Below are 12,122 nucleotides of genomic sequence, written 5' to 3'. Positions count from 1 at the left end.
ATGGGCCAATCTGTTATTTGCATTACAACTTTAAAAATATTTAAGGCCCTTCATTTACATTTTAACACAAACCTTTCTAGGTTCCACACTGGGGGATAGTCACCCCAATCTCTCCATTTGCTTTAGGGGTAGAGAAATGTTGCCAGGAGGTTGCTCTGTCATACTATAAAACAATTCCAGATGCAAATTGATGTTCTTGGTTAGTTGGGGTAAGAGGGCAGTGCACACAGGCATGCACAGCCCCCAAACCCTGATGTTAGCCCACACGTACAGGCCCTAACCTAGTCACTAGCCTGACTGAGAGGTTGGGAAAATATTAGTGTGTGTTTGGGACGGCAGGGGAGGCGGGTGTCTTTGGTCAGTCTTGGAAAGTAGGTCATATTCTAAGCCCTGTTTGGGATGGTTTTGAAGGCAGAGACCACCCTGTACTCCATCTCTACCTGCCTCCTCCACTTGAATTTTTCTCTGTGGTAATTTAGTCTCACCTTGGAATTTCCTAGTTATCACTGTCCACAGATTGTTTTCCTCTTAAAGCCCTCACTTTCTTTACAAAATTGAGCTGGAAGCAGATTTTCATGACTATTTGGAGAGGGGAATAAAGAGAAGGTATGGCTCTCAGGGGACAGATGCCCACACCACAAAGCATGGGATGGTTCAATGGCTCAGCCAGGGCCTGTCTGATGCTTCTGCTTATGAGCAGCTGCAGCCCATGGGGACTGTTCAAGAAAAGAAGCAGTGCAGCCTGGCCAGATAGCTCAGTGAATTGGAGCATCATCCCAATGCATCAAGGTTGTGTTGGGAGCAGCAGGAATAAACACCAGGTGTTAGACCTTTGGGATCAGACCAGACCTGGATTCAGCAACCTCGTTCTTTTTTTTTTTTTTTTTTTTAATCTTTATTGTTCAGATTATTACATTTGTTCCTCTTTTTTCCCCCCATAACTCCCCTCTACCCAGTTCCCACCCCACCCTCCGCCCTCACTCCCCACCCACTGTCCGCATCCATAGGTGCACGATTTTTGTTCAGTCTCTTCCTGCACCCCCCACACCCCTTTCCCCCCCAAGAATAGTCAGTCCATTTCCTTTCTATGCCCCTGATTCTATTATAATCACCAGTTCATTCTGTTCACCAGATTATTTATTCACTTGATTTTTAGATTCACTTGTTGATAGATGTGTATTTGTTGTTCATAATTTGTATCTTTACCTTTTTCTTCTTCTTCCTCTTCTTAAAGGATACCTTTCAGCATTTCATATAATACTGGTTTGGTGGTGATGAACTCCTTTAGCTTTTTCTTATCTGTGAAGCTCTTTATCTGACCTTCAATTCTGAATGATAGCTTTGCTGGGTAAAGTAATCTTGGTTGTAGGTTCTTGGCATTCATCACTTTGAATATTTCTTGCCACTCCCTTCTGGCCTGCATAGTTTCTGTTGAGAAATCAGCTGACAGTCGTATGGGTACTCCCTTGTAGGTAACTGACTTTCTTTCTCTTGCTGCTTTTAAGATTCTCTCTTTGTCTTTTGCTCTTGGCATTTTAATTATGATGTGTCTTGGTGTGGTCCTCTTTGGATTCCTTTTGTTTGGGGTTCTCTGTGCTTCCTGGACTTGTAAGTCTATTTCTTTTACCAGGTAGGGGAAGTTTTCTGTCATTATTTCTTCAAATAGGTTTTCAATATCTTGCTCTCTCTCTTCTTCTGGCACCCCCATAATTCGGATGTTGGTTTGCTTGAAGTTGTCCCAGAGGCTCCTTACACTATCTTCATATTTTTGGATTCTCTTTTCATTTTGCTTTTCCGGTTGGGTGTTTTTTGCTTCTTCGTATTTCAAATCGTTGACTTGATTCTTGCGATCCTCTACTCTGCTGTTGGGAGTCTGTATAATATTCTTTATTTCAGTCAGTGTATGCTTAATTTCCAGTTGGCCCTTTATCATAACATCGAGGGTCTGACTAGATTTCTTGAGGATCTCACTACATTTATCGGTGGTCTCACCAGTCTTTTCGAGGGTCTTACTAAATTTATCGGCGGCTTCTAGAAAGTTCTTGAAAAACCTTAAAAGTGTGGTTTTGAACTCTATATCCAGTAGTTTGCTTTCCTCCATTTCTGTCATTTGTGTCCTGTTTCTTTGTCTCTGCATTTTTATGCTTCCCTGTGTTGATAAAGTGGTTTTCTGTGCTAAGTGTCCTCTAGGGCCCAGTGGCTCAGCCTCCCCAATTACCTAAGGAGGACACTCTTGGTGCACCCCCTTGTGGTCTTTGTGCATAGTCTTGTTGTAGTTAAGCCTTGATTGTTGTAGTTAACACTGGGAGGGAATGACCTCCAGGCCAATTGGCTGTGAGAATCAGCTGTGTCTGCAGTGGGAGAACTTCTGTGCTGGAGACACCCCTCCGGGGCAAGACTTGCTTCAGTGGGGCTTTGGTGCTCACTGAGTCTGCCCCCTGAGTGTGTGTCCTTTAAAGGTCCGAGGAGCTGCAAACTGGATGGTCCCACTCTGACCACTGGGGACACTGGCTCCTGGATCTCTAGGGAGGTGCTAATCTAGCCTTTGCCTGAGGCTACCCAGCTAAAGCCTCCATGCAGGGCTTGGGCGGGGCGGGGCGGGTCCCACGGGATCCACAGGGTGGAGCGAGCAGTTATGGCTGCTCTCAGTCTTGCCCTCAGAGGCTCTGCTTCTCAGTGTCCTGGTAATCGCTGCAAGCACCTCCGAGAGAAAGCTGCCCTTGAGTTCCAACCGATGCCAGACAGTCCCACTTCTCCCGTATGAGTCTGGGTCCCCAAAGACTCGCCCGGAACTGGAGCTCAGAGCCTGAGACTCCTTCCCGATTGAAAAAGACAACTGTGCCCTCAGCCACCAGCCCGCTCCGCATGCACCTCCGCACCTTAGTATTTTACTTCCGCACCGCTCCTCCTCTGAGTCTTGGTATGCTTTTCTCTTTCCTTCTAGTTGTAGAATTTCCACTCAGCCAGCCTTCCTGTGGTTCTGGATGATGTCCGTTCCGTCTTTTAGTTGTATTTTAGAAGTGGTTGTGTGAGGCAGCAAACTCCGGTGTTTACCTATGCCGCCATCTTGGTTTCTCCCAACCTCGTTCTTGAGTTCTGGCTAGGAAAGAATTCAGAGCCAAGACTTCAACTATAAGAGAACACTTATATATAATATCACAGAGGTAGAAGAAGTAATTCATAGAAGAAATAGGCCTAGGACACAAGTTATAGGGGTAAAGGAAGGGCCCATGGAGCTTAGCAGTGAGGAAGGTCAAGGTGACACACCAAAGGGGAGGAAGGGGAGAAAGGTGCAGATGTGCTCTCGGAGGAAGAGTGTACTGGGTCCTCCTTCTGAAAGGTTTTAAGGGAGAAGATTTTAGGGGAGGTTCCAGGTGAAGATCTCAATAGAATATTCAGCAGATTTCCAGGTGTGTCCTTTCAGGGTCTAGGTCTCCACTGATTGATTGGTGGGCACCAGGGCTGGGGGTCATTAGTTAATGCAGCTGATCCTGAGGTCAGCCCTGATGTTGCTTATCTGGCTTTGCTGCTTTTCTGGGCCTGGAGCTGAAATACAATTGAGGCCTAGCTGTTATCTCTATAGAGGAAAGGTCAGGGGGTCTAAGGGAGGAAAGGTCACTGTGGGAATGAGGTCCCACCCTAAAATTGTCCACTACGAGGCATCCAGGGCTTTCATCATTGTCTCTGGCTTATCATCCTTGCTCTGCTCATGTCTGTCTAACTGCCTACCACAGTTGCAGGTTCCATCCTTGATCAGGGCACATACAAGAATCAACCAATGAATGCATAAATATGAGTGTTACCGAAAAGGGGACCTGGCCCTTAGTGGGTCTGCCTAGGGCCCACGGTAGTGTGTGGGTTCTTCATGTAGTACAGATTTTAGAGAGTCCTGGTGATTTTGAGAATACATTTATTAAAGCTGGGGACAGTGAAATCAGGAAGGGCTTAGGATAAAAGGAACAACAGGAGAGAAAAGGGGACCTTGGAGACAGATTCAGGGTGTTAGCCTAGGAGGAATTGCCACTGCACATTGCTCTCCTGATTGCAAGCCTTGTGGGATCCCTTAGAGTTTAGGAGATGTGTGCCTGTGAGGAAGGAAGAGGGGGAAGAGAAAGGTACTGGGACCTTTGTTTTGAGGGTTTTTGAAGGCTGGGCATTTAGGTGAGATCTTGGAGAGGATCTCAATAGAATATTCATCAGCTTTATCCTGATGTGCCAAAATGAGATTTATTCCGTTAACTTCATCTGTCCTTGGGTGTGGTTGGCAAATGGCAGTAATTGAATTTCTGCTATCTATCTCCCTGAGAAGGTTTACCCTCTGGTTGGGGAGAAGTGTAAATCATTTACTCTTAAGTGTTCTTGGTTACAGAAGATAGGATTTTGGGATTTACTAGATGGCTGTAAACTGCTTGGCCATTTAACTGTCTCAGTTTCCCTATTCTGCTTGTTCTGGCTTACTAGCCTGTCTCAAGTGGAACAACAACAAATCAATGTTTTTCTCTCTCAAATCAATCAATAAAAAAACAAACAAACAAAAAAACAACAGTGGGCCAAAATGGAATCACTTTTGCTAAGCCATGTCACCAAACCAAATTTTTTTAAAAAAATATATTTGATTGATTTTTTTACAGAGAGGAAGGGAGAGGGATAGAGAGTTAGAAACATCGATCAGCTGCCTCCTGCACACTCCCTACTTGGGATGTGCCTGCAACCAAGGTACATGCCCTTGACTGGAATCGAACCTGGGATCCTTGAGTCCACAGGCTGACGCTCTATCCACTGAGCCAAACCGGTTAGGGCACCAAACCAAAATTTAATAACTAACCTAATTGCAGTTTTAGCTTCTCCCAGCAGTGAATTTTTAAACCAATTAGTTTGTAATTGATGATTAGCAGTAGTGAGGTGATCTGCCTGAAAAGACTCCCTGGCTTCCCCTAAGGCAGTGGTTCTCAACCTTCCTAATGCTGCTACCCTTTAATACAGTTCCTCATGTTGTGGTGACCTTCAACCATAAAATTATTTTCGTTGCTACTTCATAACTGTAATTTTGCTACTGTTATGAATCATAATGTAAATATCTGATATGCAGGATGTATTTTCATTGTTATAAATTGAACATAATTAAAGCATAGTGATTAATCACAAAAACAATATGTAATTATATATGTGTTTTCCAATGGTCTTAGGTGACCCCTGTGAAAGGGTCGTTCGACCCCCAAAGGGGTTGTGACCCACAGGTTGAGAACCGCTGCCCTAAGGGAAGGTGTTCTAGCCTGAAATGATTTACTCTTTTAACTTCTTAGTCCTGAGAAGGCTAACTCCTATTTTGTAAAACTACTGTTTGAAATTCTCTGCTATTTTTTTAGACAACCTCTTATTCTGGAAAAAATAACTTTGCTTTCTAGCCTGCTTGAATAATAAGGAAGATAAACTTAGCTGTCTGACCTCGTAGGCTAGAGACTAGATACGTCTATATTCTCAGGCCATGCCAGGTATATTTTTTAATTGGATAGAACTGTGTTGTTTTCAAGGCCACCAGTGAAATAACCACTAAGCACACATAGGGCTGGCTCTTCAATAAAAAGTAAAGTTCTGCTTAGAATTTGAATTCATTTTTCTCTAAGCCTGTTGCAGAAGACCAAAGAAATACCAAGCATGCTTCCTAGAGAAAGGGAGGGACCCCGTTTATTAACACTAGTGAACTCCGGGAATAATTTCCAAATCAGAGTAAAGAAACATGTAGAGGGCTTCACTTTTTATAACCCTATGGGGTCTTTGTCTTGCAGATATAGTTCTGCCCCCTTTCGTGGGCTTACAGGAAGGCCCCAGGTGTTGGGGGTCCCCAGGCCATATCCGATGATCTGTCCTGGGGCCAGCGATAACGACCTTCCCCCCATCCCCCCCAGGACAGTGCATTGTTCACAGTTTTTATGGCCTGACACACCTTGCAAGACCAGTTTCCTCCTCAAGCCCACCAGTGAATAAAGTGTAATTCCAAGCTCTCTAAGCATTGTTTGATTTTTTTCGGTTTTCTGCAACAGTCCCAACTCTCTGCCTATAAAAACCTTCCATCTTGCCCTAGCCAGTTTGCTCAGTGGATAGAGCATCAGCCTGCGGACTGAAGGGTTTTTGTTTTTTTAAAAAAATATATTTTATTGATTTTTCACAGAGAGGAAGGGAGAAGGATAGAGAGTTAGAAACATCAATGACCGGAATCGAACCTGGGACCCTTCAGTCCGCAGACTGATGCTCTATCTCCTGAGCCAAACCGGTTAGGGCACGAACTGAAGGGTTTGATTCCCCATCAGGGCACATGCCCAGGTTGCAGGCTCCTGCAGGAGGCAGCAGATCAGTGGTTCTCTCTCATCATTGATGTTTCTATCTCTATCTCCCTCTCCTTTTCTTTCTGAAGTCAATAAAAATATATTTTAAAAAAACCCACCAAAAACCTTCCATCTTGCCTAGCCAGTGTGATGTTTCTATCTCTCTCTCTCTCCCTTCCTCTCTGAAATAAATAAAAATATATTTCAAAAAAACAAACAAGAAACCAAAAAACATTCCATCTTGTATATCTCCTCAGAGCACCCTTCTAATTGATGAATGGGATGCTGCCTGATTTATGAATCACTTAAAAGCCAAATAGATCTTCAAGTTCACTCACTGAATTTTCTCTAACGAGGCACTTCTTTCATTTCATGCTCTGGGAGCAGAGGAGCCAGGCATTATTCTCCTTGGGAAGTTCCTCTTTGGAAGCACAGTACAAAGTTTGCTGAAAGCACAGGGGTTTGGAGATGGGCAGAGAAGCTCTGATTATGTTTTATAAGCGTTTATTTGAGCCAAACTGATAATATACACAAGATCTCAAATGTTCCAGATAATAACTTTTGTTGTTTCTTTTATGCATTTGAAATTAAGGAGAGGATGTAAGGAAGATTACATGGAAGTAGGAGAAAGCAAGGCAGGGATTGGATTATATGATAGTTATGATTATGTGTTCTCTTGGGGGGTGAGGGGAGTCTGAAAAGAGGCCCCTCCTTCAGTTACAGAATTTACTAGGTGACTGGAAAATACACACAGGAATACTCTGAGATTCAGGAAAAACCCATTTATTTTCAGATGTACCAGTACAGTGACTCAGGGGGTCAGTTCTCCAAATCCCTGAGTGAGTGAATATGGAGGCAGCTTTCCCCTTTATACCCTTTGGTTTCTTTGTTTTCTATCTGTTTCCTAACTACCAGGCTTTTGTGGTGGGCTTCCACAGCCCCTCCTGACAGTTAGAATGGGGAAGATAGATTGTATCTAAATGCCTGGTCTGGGTGGTGCTAGTGACCTCCCCTCCAGCTAAACTGTTACATTCTTTGTTTATGGCCCCTTTGTAAATTGGGAATAATTAGAAAAACAGGTCTTGCTAGACCAGATTTGTTAAGAAAGGGGCAGTGACTTAATTATAGGCTATCAAGAATGTACATTAGGGAGAAACCAAGATGGTGGCATAGGTAAACACCTGAAATCGCTGCCTCCCACAACCACTTCAAAAATACAACAAAAAGACAAAACAGACATCATCCAGAACCATAGGAAGGCTGGCTGAGTGGAAATTCTACAACTAGAAGGAAAGAGAAAAGCACACTGAGACTCAGAGGAGGTGGGGAAGTAAAGTGCAGAGGTACGGAGGCACATGCAGAAAGGCTGGCAACTGAGGACATGGTTGTCTTTTTCAATCGGGAGGGAGACACAAGCTCCCGACGGCCCTGACTCCAGTTCCGGGTGAGTCTCTGGGGACCCAGACTCATACGGGGAGAAACTGGACTGTATGGCATCAGGCGGAACTCGAGGGCGGCTTTCTCTCAGAGGTGCTTGCAGTGATTACTGCGGGACACTGAGACTCGGTACCTCTTAGGGCAGGACTGAGGGTCAGCCATAGCTGTTTGCTCTGCCCTGTTGATTCCCTGAGACCCCGCCCCACCCAAGCTGTGCACAGAGGCTTTTGCATATGAATGACCTGGCCCTTTGCAATCTACAAATTACCTAACAAACTGCAGCTGGGTCAGAGAGACCCAGAACATCCAAAAGAAGGCCCAAGGCCCCATAGCAGCTTGCATTGCTTCACAGCTGGGCCTCATCTGGGCAACTCCAAACCCCAAACAAAGAAGAGGAATCTGCAGATCTCTCCATAGCTCCTGCTGGGTAGCCTCAGGCAGAGGCTAAATTAGCACCTCCTTAGAGATCCAAGTGCTAGTGTACCCAGTGGTCAGAGTGAGACCATCCAGATTACAACTCCTCAGATCCATAAGGGACACACTCAGGGGGCAGACTCAGTGAGCACCAAAGCCCCACTGAAGCAAGTCTTGCCCCATAAGGGTGTCTCCAGCACAGAAGTTCTCCCACCGAAGACACAGCTGATTCTCACAGCCAATTGACCTGGAGGTCAATTCCTCCCAGTGATACCAACAACAATCAAGGCTTAACTACAACAAGACTGTGCACACAGCCCACAAAGGGGTGCACCAAGAGTGTCCACCTCAGGTAATTGGGGAGGCTGAGCCACTGGGCCCTAGAGGACACTTAGCACAGAAAACCACTTTATCAACACAGGAAAGCAACCAAAATGCAGAGACAAAGAAACAGGTCACAAATGACAGAAATAGAGGAAAGCAAACTACTGGATATAGAGCTCAAAACCACACTTTTAAGGTTTTTCAAGAATTTTCTAGAAACCGCCAATAAATTTAGTAAGACCCTCAATAAGTCTAGTGAGACCCTCAAGGATATGGAAAAGGACTGACTAGAAATTAAGCATACACTGACTGAAATAAAAAATATTATACAGAGATCCAACAGCAGACTAGAGGATCGCAAGAGTCAAGTCAAAGATTTGAAGTCCGAAGAATTAAAAAAACACACAACTGGAAAAGCAAAAAGAAAAAAGAATCCAAAAATATGAAGATAGTGTAAGGAGCCTCTGGGACAACTTCAAGCAAACCAACATCCGAATTATGGGGGTGCCAGAAGAAGAGAGAGAGCAAGATATTGAAAACCTATTTGAAGAAATAATGACAGAAAACTTCCCCTTCCTGGTGAAAGAAATAGACTTACAAGTCCAGGAAGCACAGAGAACCCCAAACAAAAGGAATCCAAAGAGGACCACACCAAGACACATCATAATTAAAATGCCAAGAGCAAAAGACAAAGAGAGAATCTTAAAAGCAGCAAGAGAAAGAAAGTCAGTTACCTACAAGGGAGTACCCATACGACTGTCAGCTGATTTCTCAACAGAAACCATGCAGGCCAGAAGGGAGTGGCAAGAAATATTCAAAGTGATGAATGCCAAGAACCTACAACCAAGATTACTTTACCCAGCAAAGCTATCATTCAGAATTGAAGGTCAGATAAAGAGCTTCACAGATAAGAAAAAGCTAAAGGAGTTCATCATCACCAAACCAGTATTATATGAAATGCTGAAAGGTATCCTTTAAGAAGAGGAAGAAGAAGAAAAAGGTAAAGATACAAATTATGAACAACAAATACATATCTAGCAACAAGTGAATCTAAAAATCAAGTGAATAAAAAATCTGATGAACAGATTAAACTGGTGAATATAATAGAATCAGCGGCATAGAAAGGGAGTAGACTGACAAGTCTCGGGGGTATAGTGGTGTGGGGGGTGCAGGAAGAGACTGGACAAAAATTGTACACCTATGGATGAGGACAGTGGGGTGCGGGGGGTAAGGGCAGAGGGTGTGGTGGGAACCGGGTGGAGGAGAGCTATGGGGGAAAAAAGAGGAACAACTGTAATAATCTGAACAATAAGGATTTAATTAAAAAAAGAAAAGAATGTACATTAGGTTACTGGCACAGATTCAGATTGCTAGCCCTCCCCTGCCCCCAAATGTCTTATATTCCCCATCACTTCTAATAAGTAACAGAAACAATGAACAGGGCTTGCTTGAGGGAAAGAGAAATCTTTTACTAAAGAAATTATATGTGCCCAGCCGGCATGGCTCAGTGGTTGATCCTTGACCTATGAACCAGGAGGTCAGGGTTCGATTACTGGTCAGGGCATATACCTGGGTTGCGGGCTCGATCCCCAGTGGGTGGCATGTAGGAAGCAGTCAATTAATGATTCTCTCTCATCATTGAAGTTTCTATCTCTCCCTCCCTCTCCCTTTCTCTCTGAAATCAATTAAAAACAAAAAGAAGTTTTCAGCTGGGGCGTGACTACATATCATGACCTGTCCACCTGTCCAGTTAGGTGATTAGATCACCCTGTGAGGTTACTTTCCAGAGAATCTCCTTTTTCCCTTCCTTCCTTCCTAACTTCCTTTCTCCCTTCCTTCCTTCCTTCCTTCCTTCCTTCCTTCCTTCCTTCCTTCCTTCCTTCCTTCCTTCCTTCCTTCTTTCCTTCCTTCCTTCCTTCCTTCCTTCCTTCCTTCCTTCCTTCCTTCCTTCCTTCCGTTCTCTCTCTCTCTTTCTTTCTTTCTTTTTGTTAAATTCCCACCCGAAAAATTTTTTCCCATTGATCTTTTAGAGAGAGTGAGAGACAGAGAGAGACATCAATGTGAGAGAGACACATCGATTGGTTGCCTCCTGCGTGCCCCCCCCCCCCCAGCAAGGGCCCAGGCCAGGGAGGAGCCTGCAACCAAGGCATGTGTCCTTGACCAGAATTGAACACAGGACCCTTTGGTTCACAGGCTGATGCTCTATCCACTGAGCAAACTGGCTAGGGCAGAATCTCTTTTTTTCATCCACACATTTATATTCAGAACTCTGCTTGACTGGCCTTTGCTGAGCTCTCTTCCCAGAAAACATTGCAAGGTGGCAGAATACTAGTAGTTGGACAGGCCAGCATGGCAGGCTGAGGAAGGCACACACTCATCAATGTCTTAGCGCCTGCTCAGGGTCACATCAAATCTCACCTCCTTTATGAGGCAGCCACAAACTCCCTTCTTGACTCCCGAATAATTTGTGTCTTTTTATGTGTATAGATAATGCCATATATTGTTTTTTAAAATTTTCATGTGCACCTGTCTCCTAAAATGCAGTGATTTTCAGACCTGGCTGCACAAAAGGATCACAAGGGCCCTGGCTGGTTGCTCAGTGGTTAGAGTGCCTGTCAAGGGCATGCACCTCAGTTGCAGGCTCTAAACCGAGCCCTGATTGGGGTGCATTTTGGAGACAACCAATCCATGTGTCTCCCTCATGTCGATGTTTCTCTCTCCCCCCATCCTCCCTCCCCTCCACCCTCTCTCAAAAAATCAATGGAAAAAATATCCTCGGGTGAGGATTAAAAAAAAAATCACTGGGGAAGCTTAAAGAAATACCAGTGCCCAAGTACCAAGCCTAGAGACACTGATTTAATTGGTCTGGGCTGGATATGGACATTAGGGACATTTAAAAACTTTCCAGGTGATGCTAATTTGTAGTCTAGGCTGAGAACATGAGATCTGGGACCCACATACAGCTGGACTTTCTTAAGTCTGTGAGGATAGAAGGGTTGGTCACAGGGACCTTTAGAAAACAAATGGCCTGAGGGCTGATACTGGTTCCTGGCCAATCATGAAGGAAAGGGCAAATAGAAGTGTCCAGTTTCAAGTTGGTGAGGGCATGTGTGGTACACCTTGTTCACTCCTAAAGCAACCAGGAAGGTTGCACACACGAGCTCCTACTCTTCTGTGAGGATCACATGAAATGGTTCAGACCTACAGGAAAGCCTCAGAGAATGTCTGCTATTCCTTCTGGGTTTTGCTTGTTTATTTTTAAATATATTTTTATTGATTTCAGAGAGGAAGGAAGAGGGAAAGATAGAAACATCAATGATGAGAGAGAATCATTGATCAGCTGCCTCCTGCATGCCCCCTACTGGGGATCGAGCCGCAACTGCGGCATGTGCCCTTGAACGGAATCAAACCTGGGACCCTTCAGTCTGCAGGCTGACACTGAACCAAACCAGCTAGGGCTATTCCTTGTTTTACCTGGTTCCACCTCGTGGAAGCTGCAGAATTGACTATATAGGCTGGTTATTGAAACTTGCAGTTTCCACATCTTATACCAGTGGTCGGCAAACTCATTAGTCAACAGAGTCAAATATCACAGTACATGATTGAAATTTCTTTTGAGAGCAA

Source organism: Myotis lucifugus, unplaced genomic scaffold (assembly GCF_000147115.1).
Source record: "Myotis lucifugus unplaced genomic scaffold, Myoluc2.0 scaffold_19, whole genome shotgun sequence".
Lineage (NCBI taxonomy): Eukaryota > Metazoa > Chordata > Mammalia > Chiroptera > Vespertilionidae > Myotis > Myotis lucifugus.
Note: the sequence above shows the minus strand (reverse complement) of the source record.